The sequence below is a fragment of the Electrona antarctica genome, assembly GCF_951216825.1.
Source record: "Electrona antarctica genome assembly, chromosome: 9".
Lineage (NCBI taxonomy): Eukaryota > Metazoa > Chordata > Actinopteri > Myctophiformes > Myctophidae > Electrona > Electrona antarctica.
Window position 1 is genome coordinate 51,924,841 of NC_136790.1, and position 17,651 is coordinate 51,942,491.

Consider the following 17,651-nt stretch of genomic DNA (forward strand, 5'->3'; position numbering starts at 1 on the left):
AATGTTTTGATGAATTGAACAAGGTGGACCCTCTCGTAAACAAGTGTAATGCTTTATTGGGTCGTCCACTCACAGTTAACAGTCTTTGTATTGAGTTTGTGCTTGGAATGTACTGTAATTCTGCAAACTGTTAATAAATATTTCAATCAATCAATCAATTATATCTCTGGGACACCAAACACATGTAAAAAAAATCACACTTAATTTAACTCAGGGGTCCGTTTGGTTCCATTTGTACACTCTCTTGAGTTACAGACCCATAAGGGTCCATTTGGTTCCATTTGTACACGCTCTTGAGTTACAGACCCATAAGGGTCCATTTGGTTCCATTTGTACACTCAGAGTTACAGACCCATAAGGGTCCATTTGGTTCCATTTGTACACTCAGAGTTACAGACCCATAAGGGTCCATTTGGTTCCATTTGTACACTCAGAGTTACAGACCCATATTGGGTCCATTTGGTTCCATTTGTACACTCTCAGAGTTACAGACCCGTAAGGGTCCATTTGGTTCCATTTGTGCACTCTCAGAGTTACAGACCCATATTGGGTCCATTTGGTTCCATTTGTACACCCTCAGAGTTACAGACCCGTATGGGTCCATTTGGTTCAATTTGTACACTCTCTGAGTTACAGACCCATAAGGGTCCATTTGGTTCTATTTGTACACTCTCAGAGTTACAGACCCGTAAGGGTCCATTTGGTTCCATTTGTACATCAGAGTTACAGACCCGTAAGGGTCCATTTGGTTCCATTTGTACACACTCAGAGTTACAGACACATAAGGGTCCATTTGGTTCCATTTGTACACACTCAGAGTTACAGACCCATAAGGGTCCATTTGGTTCCATTTGTACACTCTGAGTTACAGACCCATATTGGGTCCATTTGGTTCCTAAATTATCATTCAGCTGGGGACCCCCTGGAACTCCCTCAAGGACCCCTAGGGGCCCCCGGACCACACTTTGGGAACAACTGTACTAGACTACTGTTAATACTTAGTCAGGTTCCTTATGTAATTTTTTGTTGTTGTTGAAGATTTTCTTTTTATATATTTATATTTTATACAGGCCTATTTATATATTTTTGAAACCCTAACAAATCGGAAAATGTTTGATGACATTTTTTCGAGGTCAAGCACTACTACTAACCCATTTTGGGCGGGAACCCCTTTTAGTGTTTTAAGCATTATGTTATGCTTTAGCAATTGAAAAATAGCAGATCTACAAGCTCATAGCACGGCACCGAGTGCCGCGCTACGAGCTTGTAGGTCTGCTATTTTTTAAAAATCGTGAAAATCTCTATATATATATTCTTTCAGAGCGAACGTTTTTATCTAAAATCTTTGCTTCCGGGGGGTCCCTGGAACCACATATTTTCAGATGGGGGTCGGTGGCCAATTACATATAATTCTGAGGGTCCTTGACATGAAACATTGAGCACCACTGATACAGAAAAATGAGGTATTTCAGAAAACTGTCAGAATTTAGAATTTAGACATTTCTTTAATTTCGGCGGCTAACTACTACTACTATATCACAACTAATGATTGTCCCAGAAGAAAAACAACATTTTAACAGACGCATTCTTTTTGTATTTAATTGTCTGATCTTTTCACCATTATTAGCTTGCTAATGTTGCACTTTGGACACTTCGCTGATTGATTGAAAATGTTATTTCACAGTAGCCTGAGTGCAGAATAGGTGCATTACTTTATGATTAATACATTTAACCCATTCTGTACGGGAACCCCTTTTGGTGTTTTTAACTAAGCATTATGTTATACTTTAGCTATTGGAAAATAGCAGATCTACACTCTATATCTGATTGACATTTATACCACTTAAATGGTGTAAAAGATCAGTTTCTCCAGATTGCGTAAATTGCCGATCACAGATAGGGTAAATAAATGCCGATTACCGATCAGAGTGAATATCGGCCGATATGGCCATGCTAGAAGGCTTTCTTACCTATATTTGTAGTTGTTACGTCCCCACCAAAGAGGTCCAGGTGTTATTTGTAGTTGTTACGTCCCCACCAAAGAGGTCCAGGTGTTATTTGTAGTTGTTACGTCCCCACCAAAGAGGTCCAGGTGTTATTTGTAGTTGTTACGTCCCCCACCAAAGAGGTCCAGGTGTTATTTGTAGTTGTTACGTCCCCACCAAAGAGGTCCAGGTGTTATTTGTAGTTGTTACGTCCCCCACCAAAGAGGTCCAGGTGTTATTTGTAGTTGTTACGTCCCCACCAAAGAGGTACAGGTGTTATTTGTAGTTGTTACGTCCCCCACCAAAGAGGTCCAGGTGTTATGTGTAGTTGTTACGTCCCCACCAAAGAGGTCCAGGTGTTATTTGTAGTTGTTACGTCCCCACCAAAGAGGTCCAGGTGTTATTTGTAGTTGTTACGTCCCCACCAAAGAGGTCCAGGTGTTATTTGTAGTTGGTACGTCCCCCACCAAAGAGGTCCAGGTGTTATTTGTAGTTGTTACGTCCCCCACCAAAGAGGTCCAGGTGTTATTTGTAGTTGTTACGTCCCCCACCAAAGAGGTCCAGGTGTTATTTGTAGTTGTTACGTCCCCACCAAAGAGGTCCAGGTGTTATTTGTAGTTGTTACGTCCCCACCAAAGAGGTCCAGGTGTTATTTGTAGTTGTTACGTCCCCCACCAAAGAGGTCCAGGTGTTATTTGTAGTTGTTACGTCCCCCACCAAAGAGGTCCAGGTGTTATTTGTAGTTGTTACGTCTCCACCAAAGAGGTCCAGGTGTTATTTGTAGTTGTTACGTCCCCACCAAAGAGGTCCAGGTGTTATTTGTAGTTGTTACGTCCCCCACCAAAGAGGTCCAGGTGTTATTTGTAGTTGTTACATCCCCCACCAAAGAGGTCCAGGTGTTATTTGTAGTTGTTACGTCTCCACCAAAGAGGTCCAGGTGTTATTTGTAGTTGTTACGTCCCCCACCAAAGAGGTACAGGTGTTATTTGTAGTTGTTACATCCCCACCAAAGACGTCCAGGGGTTATTTGTAGTTGTTACGTCCCCAACCAAAGAGGTCCAGGTGTTATTTGTAGTTGTTACATCCCCACCAAAGACGTCCAGGTGTTATTTGTAGTTGTTACGTCCCCACCAAAGAGGTCCAGGTGTTATTTGTAGTTGTTACGTCCCCACCAAAGAGGTCCAGGTGTTATTTGTAGTTGTTACGTCCCCACCAAAGAGGTCCAGGTGTTATTTGTAGTTGTTACGTCCCCACCAAAGACGTCCAGGTGTTATTTGTAGTTGTTACGTCCCCACCAAATAGGTCCAGGTGTTATTTGTAGTTGTTACGTCCCCCACCAAAGAGGTCCAGGTGTTATTTGTAGTTGTTACGTCCCCACCAAAGAGGTCCAGGTGTTATTTGTAGTTGTTACGTCCCCCACCAAAGAGGTCCAGGTGTTATTTGTAGTTGTTACGTCCCCACCAAAGAGGTCCAGGTGTTATTTGTAGTTGTTACGTCTCCACCAAAGAGGTCCAGGTGTTATTTGTAGTTGTTACGTCCCCCACCAAAGAGGTCCAGGTGTTATTTGTAGTTGTTACGTCCCCACCAAAGAGGTCCAGGTATTATTTGTAGTTGTTACGTCCCCCACCAAAGAGGTCCAGGTGTTATTTGTAGTTGTTACGTCCCCACCAAAGAGGTCCAGGTGTTATTTGTAGTTGTTACGTCCCCCACCAAAGAGGTCCAGGTGTTATTTGTAGTTGTTACGTCCCCCACCAAAGAGGTCCAGGTGTTATTTGTAGTTGTTACATCCCCCACCAAAGAGGTCCAGGTGTTATTTGTAGTTGTTACGTCCCCCACCAAAGAGGTCCAGGTGTTATTTGTAGTTGTTACGTCCCCACCAACGAGGTCCACGTGTTATTTGTAGTTGTTACGTCCCCCACCAAAGAGGTCCAGGTGTTATTTGTAGTTGTTACGTCCCCCACCAAAGAGGTCCAGGTGTTATTTGTAGTTGTTACGTCCCCACCAAAGAGGTCCAGGTGTTATTTGTAGTTGTTACGTCCCCACCAAAGAGGTCCAGGTGTTATTTGTAGTTGTTACGTCCCCACCAAAGAGGTCCAGGTGTTATTTGTAGTCGTTACGTCCCCCACCAAAGAGGTCCAGGTGTTATTTGTAGTTGTTACGTCCCCCACCAAAGACGTCCAGGTGTTATTTGTAGTCGTTACGTCCCCACCAAAGAGTTCCACGTGTTATTTTGTGCAAAAGCTCCTTATTGGCTATTTCCCCTACCATAAGCCCTCAATGAATTGCATTGAATTGAATGGGAATTGAATGGGGCTATGGGGTGTTGTGCTAATTTGCTTATTTCCATCGCTCAATTTTTTTTTGTATATATCCTCTCTTCATAATGTAAATAATATCCCAAGCGGCACACTTTACTACTTATTTCGATGGAAATAAGCGAATTAGCACAACACCCCATACCCCCATTCAATTCCCATTCAATGCAATTCATTGAGGGCTTATGGTAGGGGAAATAGCCAATAAGGAGTTTTTGCACAAAAAAACAACTGGACCTCTTTGGTGGGGACGTAACAACTACAAATAAAGGTAAGAAAGGTAAGAAAGCCTTCTATCATGGAATTCTCCTTTAAAATGAGGTGGTTATTGTTAACTGAAGAAACACAATGTAAGATAACGTACTTTTACACAGAAATATTTACTCTCAGACGACAAGATGGCATCGGGACTGGTGACACATTATAGAGCACTGAACTGAAGTCCTGACGTCACTTGCTCGTCCCCTCGATTCCCCTGGTTCTAAAAAGTCCTGACGTCACTCGCTCGTCCCCTCGATTCCCCTGGTTCACGGAAGTAACTTAATTCTCTATGGAGAACAACATGGGGGTCATCTTAAAATCGTTTCATATAAGCGTTGTGGTTCAAAAATAAACAAGCTGTCTCTGCGTTATTGTCAGGGAAGTGTCTCTGTATCGTTTGCGACAGTCAATCACTCATAGGTCTGTTTCTAGCAGTAACAATAGCGTTTTCTCAGTTGATTCTTCATATCCATATGAGTGAAACGGCCTGGATCATTTGTTTATTTTTCAAACACATATCTGAGGCGATCTAAAATCCCCCCTATGGGGATTACAATGCAAATAAAAAGTACATGAACCCGTGGACTTAGCGCCCTCTACCGATATTGACGTCGGACTTCGGTGCTCTATACACACACAATATCAGGACCGTTTTTTTTTACATTCCTATAGAATGAGTTGCCCGGTCAGCCTTTGTGAAAAGTATAGAGAAGTAGCCCCTTTTCAGATTGTTTGGCTATGTAGAGAAACCTTTTCTTTCTAATTTTCCTTCTCTTATCCCACTTCCAAGGACAACACACAGCTGTCCCAACTGTATACCCCCCCCCCCCCCTAAGAAGAAGAAAAAAATGACATGCCCTTTCCTTCAACCGAGAGTGGCAAACAAACTTATTTTCAACCACGGTTCCTCCAGAGGTTTTCTCAGAAAACATTTAGACAGTTCGTTGGAATAATGTGCACTGTCAAACAAGTACACCATCTTTGTTAGAACCCCCCCCCCCCCCCCCCCCCCCCTTTGTGTCCAGGATTCTACGAAAACAATGACTAATGTAATGTAATATGGTTCGACGTGAAGCCCAACAACGGGGTATTTTGCTGTGGGATGTGCACAGGTTCATATAATGCAAGCCAGCTGTGAAGATTTGGCAGTGTGGATTATTCTTCATGTCTGTCTGACATCAAAATGAGTTGGTTTCTGAACTGAAAAAATCCTGCATTCACATTGTTGTTGTTTTTCTTCTTCTCTGTTCCCTCTCCTTGATCTGTCTTGAGAAGAGATTATGTGAGAATTCCAGAGACAGTCAAAACCACAGATATTATAAGAAATAGATGCCTCATTTGCCGCTGCAGTTCATTGGAGCGACGTGTATCCCAATGAAGGCGGAAGTGCAGTGCTGAAGGCTTTTTTTTTTTGACATGTCATGACAATATACATATTGTCATGACAATATACATTACAATACAAGACAAACAAACAAACAAACACAAACAACAAAGTTATTAACAATACAACATCAGAGCCAGGGGGATTAGATTACTAACAGAAAACATTAAAGAGTGAACACAAAGCAACAGTTCTCCGCAGCTTTCTTATTTAGAAGTGCTGAAGGCATTTGCTGAAGGCGACTGCGTCGCTGCCCAAGTGACGTCACTCATGCGACTCCTCCATGTCTCTCGCTGTCACTCAAGTGACTACTGGCCAATCACAGCGCGTCTTTTCCGGGACTTATGTTACGCACGCGGAAGCTTGACAAGCTTCCGCCTTGCTTCCGCTAATGCTTCTGCCTTCAATTGGTGACACGCGCCTCAGAGCCGGAAAGGGCGTCTACGTATATATGTCTATGGTCAAAACGACAGTGGTGGAAAGTACATTTACTTAAGTACTGTACTTAAGTACAATTTTGAGGTATTTGCACTTCACTTGAGTATTTCCAATTTCCAGTACTTGTACTTCTACTCCACTACATCTCAGAGCCAAAATTTGTACTTTTACTCCACTACAATTATTTGAAAACTTTAGTTACTAGTTACTTTGGCGATTAAAATTTTGATTAGAAAACATAATATATTAACCACTTCAACCCTATACAAATTTAGATCTATCCATCTTGCAGAAATTGTGAAAGAAATTTGGTCAAAATAGGGATGCCAGGTTTGGTGTGGTTAAGGTCTCGGGCTTTAACTTTATTCCATGGCTGCATGCTTGTTTATCAGTGTTGTTTTTGGCAGCAAATTTCTATTTTTGTTTTAGTCATTAGTCTCTTGAATAGTTTTCATTTAGTTTTAATCACCCGGAATGTTTTATTGTTAGTCTAGTTTTAGTGGACTAAATGTCATAAGATTTTAGTCGACTAAATCTACAGGTGATTTAGTCGACTAAAATGTGTTTTGGCGGGCCTTGATGCCGTCGTAATGACTGATTTTACACTTGCTGAAAATAGCCGATCTACAAGCTCACAACGCGTCGCTTGTAGATCGGCTATTTTCAGCATACAACCAAGCGTAACATGACTTGTACTGGATCTCTTGTCCACTATAGTCCCCTCCTAACATCCTTGTACTGGATCTCTTGTCCACTATAGTCCCCTCCTAACATCCTTGTACTGGATCTCTTGTCCACTATAGTCCCCTCCTAACATCCTTGTACTGGATCTCTTGTCCACTATAGTCCCCTCCTAACATCCTTGTACTGGATCTCTTGTCCACTATAGTCCCCTCCTAACATCCTTGTACTGGATCTCTTGTCCACTATAGTCCCCTCCTAACATCCTTGTACTGGATCTCTTGTCCACTATAGTCCCCTCCTAACATTTTAGTCTAGTTTTCATCTGTTGACAAAATTGTCAATACATTTAGTCTTAGTTTTAGTCATCATAGCTTAGTTTTCATTTAGTTTTCGTCAGTGGAAAAAGGTAGTCGACGGACATCTTAGTTTTAGTCGACGAAAACAACACTGTCGTTTACTTGGCAAACATAATTACTGTAGGAACGAGCTTGCATCTCGGACACATGAGATCAAAAGTATGCCATATACTGTACTGGACCAGTACCAAGCGATGGACCCCCTGCACCATATACTGTACTGGACCAGTACCAAGCGATGGACCCTGTGCACCATATACTGTACTGGACCAGTACCAAGCGATGGACCCCGTGCACCATATACTGTACTGGACCAGTACCAAGCGATGGACCCCCTGCACCATATACTGTACTGGACCAGTACCAAGCGATGGACCCCCTGCACCATATACTGTACTGGACCAGTACCAAGCGATGAACCCCCTGCACCATATACTGTACTGGACCAGTACCAAGCGATGGACCCCCTGCACCATATACTGTACTGGACCAGTACCAAGCGATGGACCCCCTGCACCATATACTGTACTGGACCAGTACCAAGCGATGGACCCCCTGCACCATATACTGTACTGGACCAGTACCAAGCGATGGACCCCCTGCACCATATACTGTACTGGACCAGTACCAAGCGATGGACCCCGTGCACCATATACTGTACTGGACCAGTACCAAGCGATGGACCCCGTGCACCATATACTGTACTGGACCAGTACCAAGCGATGGACCCCCTGCACCATATACTGTACTGGACCAGTACCAAGCGATGGACCCCCTGCACCATATACTGTACTGGACCAGTACCAAGCGTTGGACCCCCTGCACCATATACTGTACCGGACCAGTACCAAGTGATGGACCCCCTGCACCATATACTGTACTGGACCAGTACCAAGCGATGGACCCCCTGCACCATATACTGTACTGGACCAGTACCAAGCGATGGACCCCGTGCACCATATACTGTACTGGACCAGTACCAAGCGATGGACCCCCTGCACCATATACTGTACTGGACCAGTACCAAGCGATGGACCCCCTGCACCATATACTGTACTGGACCAGTACCAAGCGATGGACCCCCTGCACCATATACTGTACTGGACCAGTACCAAGCGATGGACCCCCTGCACCATATACTGTACTGGACCAGTACCAAGCGATGGACCCCGTGCACCATATACTGTACTGGACCAGTACCAAGCGATGGACCCCGTGCACCATATACTGTACTGGACCAGTACCAAGCGATGGACCCCCTGCACCATATACTGTACTGGACCAGTACCAAGCGATGGACCCCCTGCACCATATACTGTACTGGACCAGTACCAAGCGTTGGACCCCCTGCACCATATACTGTACCGGACCAGTACCAAGCGATGGACCCCCTGCACCATATACTGTACTGGACCAGTACCAAGCGATGGACCCCCTGCACCATATACTGTACCGGACCAGTACCAAGCGATGGACCCCGTGCACCATATACTGTACTGGACCAGTACCAAGCGATGGACCCCCTGCACCATATACTGTACTGGACCAGTACCAAGCGATGGACCCCCTGCACCATATACTGTACTGGGCCAGTACCAAGCGATGGACCCCCTGCACCATATACTGTACTGGACCAGTACCAAGCGATGGACCCCCTGCACAAAGCCTGAGTGTAATAGCAGATCTACAAGCTCGTAGCGCGGCACCGAGTGCCGTGCTACGAGCTTGTAGGTCTGCTATTTTTGAAAAATCGTGAAAATGCAGGCACAAATCTTTGAATATATATATTCTTTCAGAGCGAACGTTTTTAACTCAAATCTTTGCTTCTGAGGGGTTCCTGGAATAACATACTTTCAGATGGGGGTCGGTGGCCAATTACATATCATTTTTGGGGTCCTTGACATGAAATATTGAGCACCACTGATACAGAAACATGAGGTATTTCAGAAAACTGTCAGGATTTAGAAGACTTTTTTTCTATTTCGCCGTCAGGCCTAAATGGGCTAACCAAGGTTCCTTTCTGATTGGTCAGGATGAGGAGAACTGTCCTAATGGGACTTTCTGATTGGTCAGGATGAGGAGAACTGTCCTAATGGGACTTTCTGATTGGTCAGGATGATGAGAACTGTCCTAATGGGACTTTCTGATTGGTCAGGATGATGAGAACTGTCCTAATGGGACTTTCTGATTGGTCAGGATGAGGAGAACTGTCCTAATGGGACTTTCTGATTGGTCAGGATGAGGAGAACTGTCATGGGACTTTCTGATTGGTCAGGATGATGAGAACTGTCCTAATGGGACTTTCTGATTGGTCAGGATGATGAGAACTGTCCTAATGGGACTTTCTGATTGGTCAGGATGATGAGAACTGTCCTAATGGGACTTTCTGATTGGTCAGGATGATGAGAACTGTCCTAATGGGACTTTCTGATTGGTCAGGATGATGAGAACTGTCCTAATGGGACTTTCTGATTGGTCAGGATGATGAGAACTGTCCTAATGGGACTTTCTGATTGGTCAGGATGATGAGAACTGTCCTAATGGGACTTTCTGATTGGTCAGGATGATGAGAACTGTCCTAATGGGACTTTCTGATTGGTCAGGATGATGAGAACTGTCCTAATGGGACTTTCTGATTGGTCAGGATGATGAGAACTGTCCTAATGGGACTTTCTGATTGGTCAGGATGAGGAGAACTGTCCTAATGGGACTTTCTGATTGGTCAGGATGATGAGAACTGTCCTAATGGGACTTTCTGATTGGTCAGGATGAGGAGAACTGTCCTAATGGGACTTTCTGATTGGTCAGGATGAGGAGAACTGTCCTAATGGGACTTTCTGATTGGTCAGGATGAGGAGAACTGTCCTAATGGGACTTTCTGATTGGTCAGGATGATGAGAACTGTCCTAATGGGACTTTCTGATTGGTCAGGATGATGAGAACTGTCCTAATGGGACTTTCTGATTGGTCAGGATGATGAGAACTGTCCTAATGGGACTTTCTGATTGGTCAGGATGATGAGAACTGTCCTAATGGGACTTTCTGATTGGTCAGGATGATGAGAACTGTCCTAATGGGACTTTCTGATTGGCCGTGCTTTGATGTCCAAGAACTTAACCCATTCTGGGCGGCCGGGAACCCCTGTTGGTGTTTTAAAGCATTATGTTATGCTTTATCTATTGAAAAATAGCAGATCTACAAGCTCGTAGCGCGGCACTGCTTGTAGATGTGCTATTTTTGAAAAATCGTGAAAATGTAGCGCAAATCTTTGATTATATATTCTTTCAGAGCCAACGTTTTTAACTCAAATATGTTCCTCTGGGGGGTGGGGTCTCTGGAACAACATATTTTCAGATGGGGGTCGGCGGCCAAATACATAGAGATTTTTGGGGACCTTGACATGAAAAAGGTTGAGCACCACTGACATAAAAACATAGGGTTTTTCAGAAAACTGTCGGGATTTAGAAGCCATCTTTTTAGAATCGTCCTCAGGTCTAAATGGGTTAAATTGTCCTCCTTTTGAAAGTGAGTCGGCCAAATTGCAAGGCAAAATGAAGTGCACTTAACCGTTTCAATATGAATCTTGCCCAAGACTGATTTTGTAATGCTATGTTTTTTTTGTTTTGTTTTTTGTTGTTTTTTAGAGAACACATTTTGCTATTGCTTCAACAAAATGTTCAGCACCTCTTTCCCGGTATATCATGTATATTGTTGTATTTTTTACAGTGTGCTGGTCATAACAAATACAGTATAATGGCTATTGATGAACATCACGCAAATCGTTTCATCATAAAACGTGTCAGTGGGATACATTATTTCACTTTTTTGGTAAAAAAAAAGACGTATAGATAAAACATTTTTTTTACTTGATATCCTGTTGATATAATAATGTACCACTTACTTCAATGCTGTGTTATGCACTGTTGAAATAATAAAATGTAGATTTGTTTTAACAGGTGGTCTTGGTTATGGTTGCGTGTAGACTGAAGATGAGAGATGAGGCTGAATTGAAAACAGATTCATTGTTAAGCCATTTTGGGCGGGAACCCCTCTTGGTGTTCATAGCATTATATCATACTTTAGCTATTGAAAAATAGCAGATCTACAAGCTCATAGCGCGGCACCGAGTGCCGCGCTATGAACTTGTAGGTCTGCTATTTTTGAAAAATCTTGAAAATGTGCCTGAAATCTTTGTGTATATATATTCTTTCAGAGTTTCAGTTTTTTTTGCTTCTGGGGAGGTGTCCCTGGAACAACTTATTTTCAGATGGGGGCCGGGCGGCATATCATTTTTGGGGTCCTTGACATGAAATATTGAGAACCACTGATATAGAAACATGAGGTTTTTCAGAATAAAATACATTTTTTTTCGACGTCAGGCCTAAAAGGGTTAACTGAGAAAATATATCAATGAGCAGATGAGGAGAGAGGAAGCGTGCGTGCGTGCGTGCGTGCGTGCGTGTGTGTGTGCACAAACACTCCCACATGTGGAGGAGAGGTTATTAATAAGTACAGTGAGTACAGTAGGCTATAATGCTGTTGCATGTTTGTACTATATCGTCACTCAGTGATGTAAATAGGTTTTCAATGTAATGAGTCCCGGGATGCAGGGGTGGTCTTTAATTTAGATGAGTCCCAGGGACATTTGATGAGTCCCACTTCAGCAACGTTTAAGAGTCATATTTTGCCATTTTTACAAATTGCAGCATTTAACTCCCATTTCATCTTATATGGTTATAATGTGGTTATATTCATGTAGAAAACGAAGAAGAAATTATTATTATAACTAAAGCTAGCAAAATAAATTAGAATAAAAAAAATGCTCTACATTCATACTACATACATATTTCATATGATTTTGGCTATATGAAATCTATAATAATTCTGCCAGTTTTAACTGTTAATAAATCTTTATGTTGTTTTCATGACACATTACACAATACATACAAAATAAAAATGAATGCTACAAGATTAAGTAGAAGCAGTCATGGAGGAGGTAGGCTGTGCACAGCAGCACACATCATCATCATTAGCAGATGATGATGTTAGATTTAGAAAATAGGGTTGCTAATATTTTTTGTTGCCCTGCAGTTGGCTTTGGCACTTCTTTTTTGGGGGGGTGGGGGGGGGGCATGTTAATGTGTGGTGGCACCGGTCCACAACGCACAACATACAACAGTGTTGGCGTTTGTTACAGTACACAATGTGTGTTTCCCATTCAATCGGGTCTACTCTGTTTGTCATGCTCAAAAATGTTCGCCTGTCTTTCTGTCGGAGGCAGCGCCGTGTAGATGAGAGAAATGCGACAACCCCGTTCACATTTTATTCACGGAGCTCCATGAGTCACTGAACGGTATGTTGTCGTCACTCTCTTTCTCTAAACGGCTCTGGTCTCCAGGCTGCGCTCCGCTCAGCGCTCGTCTCTTGCAAGATGGCGGCGCCCGTCAGACTGTGTTGTTGTTACAATTTAGTGGTTCTACAACGAGTCCTACGTGGATTTTATCGTTTATAACGTAGGATGAGGTCGCATGCGGCCATGCAAAATGATCGTGTCCGTAGATTATTTGTTTTACCGCTTTTTTTTTTCCGCAATTTTTTTTTTCACGTGGATTATTATTACTGTACGCTGAGTACAGTAGTGCATCCCGTGGACGCAGAGGTTGCTGGTGAAGTGCGGCCCAAAACTATAAAGTCCGTTTTGGGACGCAAAACGCACCCTATTTACATCACTGCGTCACTGTCGGGTGGAAAACAATTAACTTTTTGGAAGAAAAACGCTTCATTGGTTCAATGTTCATAAAACCACAGGCACACTTAAACAATTTCACTTAAGAAGAGCAAAGATAGCAGATCTAGATACAGTTGGGTGCCACCGATATTGTCCCTTATTATTTGACCCATTTAGGCCTGACCTCAACATTTTTAAAAATCCTTCTAAATCCTCCAGTTTTCTGAAATAAATATTTTCACGATTTAAAAAAAATAGCAGACCTACAAGCTCGTAGCGCGCCACTCGGTGGCGCGCTATGAGCTTGTAGATCTGCTATTTTTCAATAGCTAAATTATAACATAATGTTTAAAACACCAAAAGGGGTTCCCGCCCAAAATGGGTTAACTGTCCTTTTGCGCAGATCACGCAAACCTCAGCAAAAAGAAAAGGACAATATCGATGGCCTCCAACTGTATAACCAATGATTAATTAAATACATATAGTCTAACACTATACATTTATTAGATGATCTAATGATTCATTTAATGCATCATAAACCTCCACACAGACGCTGTTCTGTATTGGCAGGAAAACATAGAAATGAAAAGGATGTCAAATGTACACTCTAACCGACCCAAAGAGAGAGATGTGAGTCCTCCTGTACTGTATATAAATGTACACTCTAACCCACCCAAAGAGAGAGATGTGAGTCCTCCTGTACTGTATATAAATGTACACTCTAACCCACCCAAAGAGAGAGATGTGAGTCCTCCTGTACTGTATATAAATGTACACTAACTGACCCAAAGAGAGAGATGTGAGTCCTCCTGTACTGTATATAAATGTACACTAACTGACCCAAAGAGAGAGATGTGAGTCCTCCTGTACTGTATATAAATGTACACTAACTGACCCAAAGAGAGAGATGTGAGTCCTGTACTGTATATAAATGTACACTAACTGACCCAAAGAGAGAGATGTGAGTCCTGTACTGTATATAAATGTACACTCTAACTGACCCAAAGAGAGAGATGTGAGTCCTCCTGTACTGTATATAAATGTACACTAACTGACCCAAAGAGAGAGATGTGAGTCCTCCTGTACTGTATATAAATGTACACTAACTGACCCAAAGAGAGAGATGTGAGTCCTCCTGTACTGTATATAAATGTACACTAACTGACCCAAAGAGAGAGATGTGAGTCCTGTACTGTATATAAATGTACACTAACTGACCCAAAGAGAGAGATGTGAGTCCTCCTGTACTGTATATAAATGTACACTAACTGACCCAAAGAGAGAGATGTGAGTCCTCCTGTACTGTATATAAATGTACACTCTAACCCACCCAAAGAGAGAGATGTGAGTCCTGTACTGTATATAAATGTACACTCTAACCGACCCAAAGAGAGAGATGTGAGTCCTCCTGTACTGTATATAAATGTACTCTAACCCACCCAAAGAGAGAGATGTGAGTCCTCCTGTACTGTATATAAATGTACACTCTAACCGACCCAAAGAGAGAGATGTGAGTCCTCAGGTAAAAGTTAAACTCCTGTAGGATACTTTACAGTCCAAAAGACAGATGTGTGCTAAAATGTATCATGAATTATATTCTGTCTATATTGGCCTATACACTGAACTGGTATTGGCACCGCGTCATCAGTGCCAATACCCGAGGCGGGGTTGGCGAAAGGGCCTTTCTGTGTGGAGTTTGCATGTTCTCCCCGTGTCCCCTAGGGTAGGTACCCTCACAAAAAACATGCAGTAATCCTGGTCTCTAAACTGCCTCCCCCTGGCCAGCCGGGGCACCTGATGGAGGGGAAAGGAACTGGTCTCTAAACTACCTCCCCCTGGCCAGCCGGGGCGCCTGATGGAGGGGAAAGGAACTGGTCTCTAAACTACCTCCCCCTGGCCAGCCGGGGCGCCTGATGGAGGGGAAAGGAACTGGTCTCTAAACTACCTCCCCCTGGCCAGCCGGGGCGCCTGATGGAGGGGAAAGGAACTGGTCTCTATACCGCCTCCCCCTGGCCAGCCGGGGCACCTGATGGAGGGGAAAGGAACTGGTTGGAATAACGTGTTCCTTCCACGCGCTACGTCCAACCAGGGAAACTCCCCCCTGTCAGGTGTAAAGGAGCAACTTGGACAATCAGGCATGAAGGAAGCATGAGTTCAAGTCCGTTGCTCTCCCCATGTCTCCCCATGTCCCTCATATGTGGCGGCTGTGGCTCAGGAGGTAGAGCAGGTCGTCCAATGATCCATGGGTCAGCGGTTCGAATCCCGGCTCCTCCTGTCTACATGTCGAAGTGTCCTTGGGCAATAAGACACTGAACCCCAAATTGCTCCCGATGTGCTGGTTGGTACCTTGCATGGCTTCCGCTGCAATCGGTGTATGAATGTGTGTGTGTGAATGGGTGAATGTAATGCACAATCTATGTAAAGCGGCGCTATATAAATGCACCATTTACCATTTATATATGGGGACTAGGTTGGCGGAGGGTGTGTAGAGCCCAGGATCACATTAGATAATTGACACAGGGGTGAAAAATGGGTTACAAAATTGTGGGATAAAAATTATATTAAAACAAAAAAACATACATGTGCCAATATTTCAAGTGGGGAACATCAACATGTGTTTACTATACATCTTGAAGATTGTAAAAATGTAAATGTTAGAAAAAATATATCAATATATTGATATAGGTATATATTGGTATAGGGTGCCTGGGGGACCAGGCACCCTATACCTATAACAGTTTAGGCGAATTTTTATTTTCTTTGTGTTTATTTGGATTTTTATGCACTAAACATGGAACCATGGCAAATCTTCATATCAATCAATTCACCATGCAAAGACAAACATAAAATGGGGTGAATGGTTTTTGTCGGATGTATAGTTCAGGAGCTATGTTGATTTAAAAAAAAGAACCTACCTTTTTATAATCCTTAAGGTGGGACAATATATGGGACAATAATTAGCTCGGGGAACATCAAAATTGTCCCATATATTATATGGGACAATAATTAGCTCGGGGAACATCAAAAATTAATTAACTAGACACCTTAAGGATTATAAAAATCACACCCGTGTAAACTGAGTGGTGTAAGGTTTTATATAGCATGATCAGCTGTGGTCTGACGTAATGTCTGACGTAATGAAATCACACCCGGGTGAACTGAGTGACCACTTTCCTAGATCTAGGCTATATAATACCTTACCTTATATAACCTGATCAGCTCTGATCTGACGTAATGAAATCACACCCGGATGTGATTTCACAACTGGCTTTTTTTGTGCAGAAAAAATGAGCATGGTTGCTACGGTCATCCAGTTCACCCGGGTGTGATTTAATTACGTCAGAAATGATTTTGAACATAGCAACCATGCTCATTTTTTCTGCACACAAAAGCCAGTTGTAGGAGTGGTTTACACCACTCAAAAAGGTAGCTTAGAAAAATATATCTTTCGGGTGCACGGGACACCCTCCTTCCTACCAGACTAAGTCAAAATATAAGCTAAAAGGGTGGTGTGAACCTAAAGAAATTGCAATAGTAATCGTTCAAGGTTTTTTATTATCATCCAAATCAAATTGTAAATGAAATAATTAGTGGCTCATGGTAAATTCAGTGGTTGAAAGTTGGGGTAACATTAAAGGCAAACATTTCAAATTGTCATTATGGTTTAAGTAGCACTAGACCTGTACGTGCCCGTACCCCATACCGCCAGAAGCACCACAACCTGGTTTGATGCCCATGCCATCACAGTGCTTGACTGGCCAGCCAACTCGCCGGACCTAAACCCCATTGAGAATCTATTCAGTATTTTAGCCGTGACTTGAGCGCCCCCTCCTATCCAGAGATACTTCCGGGTCCTACTTTTGTGTCCCCATAGAGTTATACTGTGTCCCTCCGTCGGACTAAATCTGAGACGAAAACAACCACGAAAGTCTCATTTTACCGCTTTCCTTGCAACAACAAAGCTACTGGTCTCCCAAATCTGGCTGTGACAGGCCGGTTGCCCCACGCGGAATATTATCGCCGTTCTATTTCATTGTGTCAACTAAATCCTCATTAATGGAAACTAGATTCAACACTCAACCCTGCACATGCACATTCTAAATATGCCCCCGAAATATTGTACTGCGCAAATGGACTGTTACCACCTTCAATAATAATGATAATAATAGTCTTTATTGTCTCCACATCATGTATTGTCTTTGTCATGGACACTTGCACAGAACATTACTAATAATTCTACTCGAGTTGGAAGCATTAAGACCCATTTTAACTCTCAATGGCTTCCTTTCTGAAAAATAACGTCATTGTAAAAAAGATTCACGCGTTTAGATATTCTATTTACAATAAGATGAGGACAAGAGCTGGTGCCACTTGGACCCGGACGTAACTAGGACTACAAGATGACGTTGGACTTAAAGGGGCATTCCACTCATTTTCAACATTTTACTATGTCATTAATATACCTTAGAGCTGTTGTGCGGAAATAATAAAAAAGTCCCC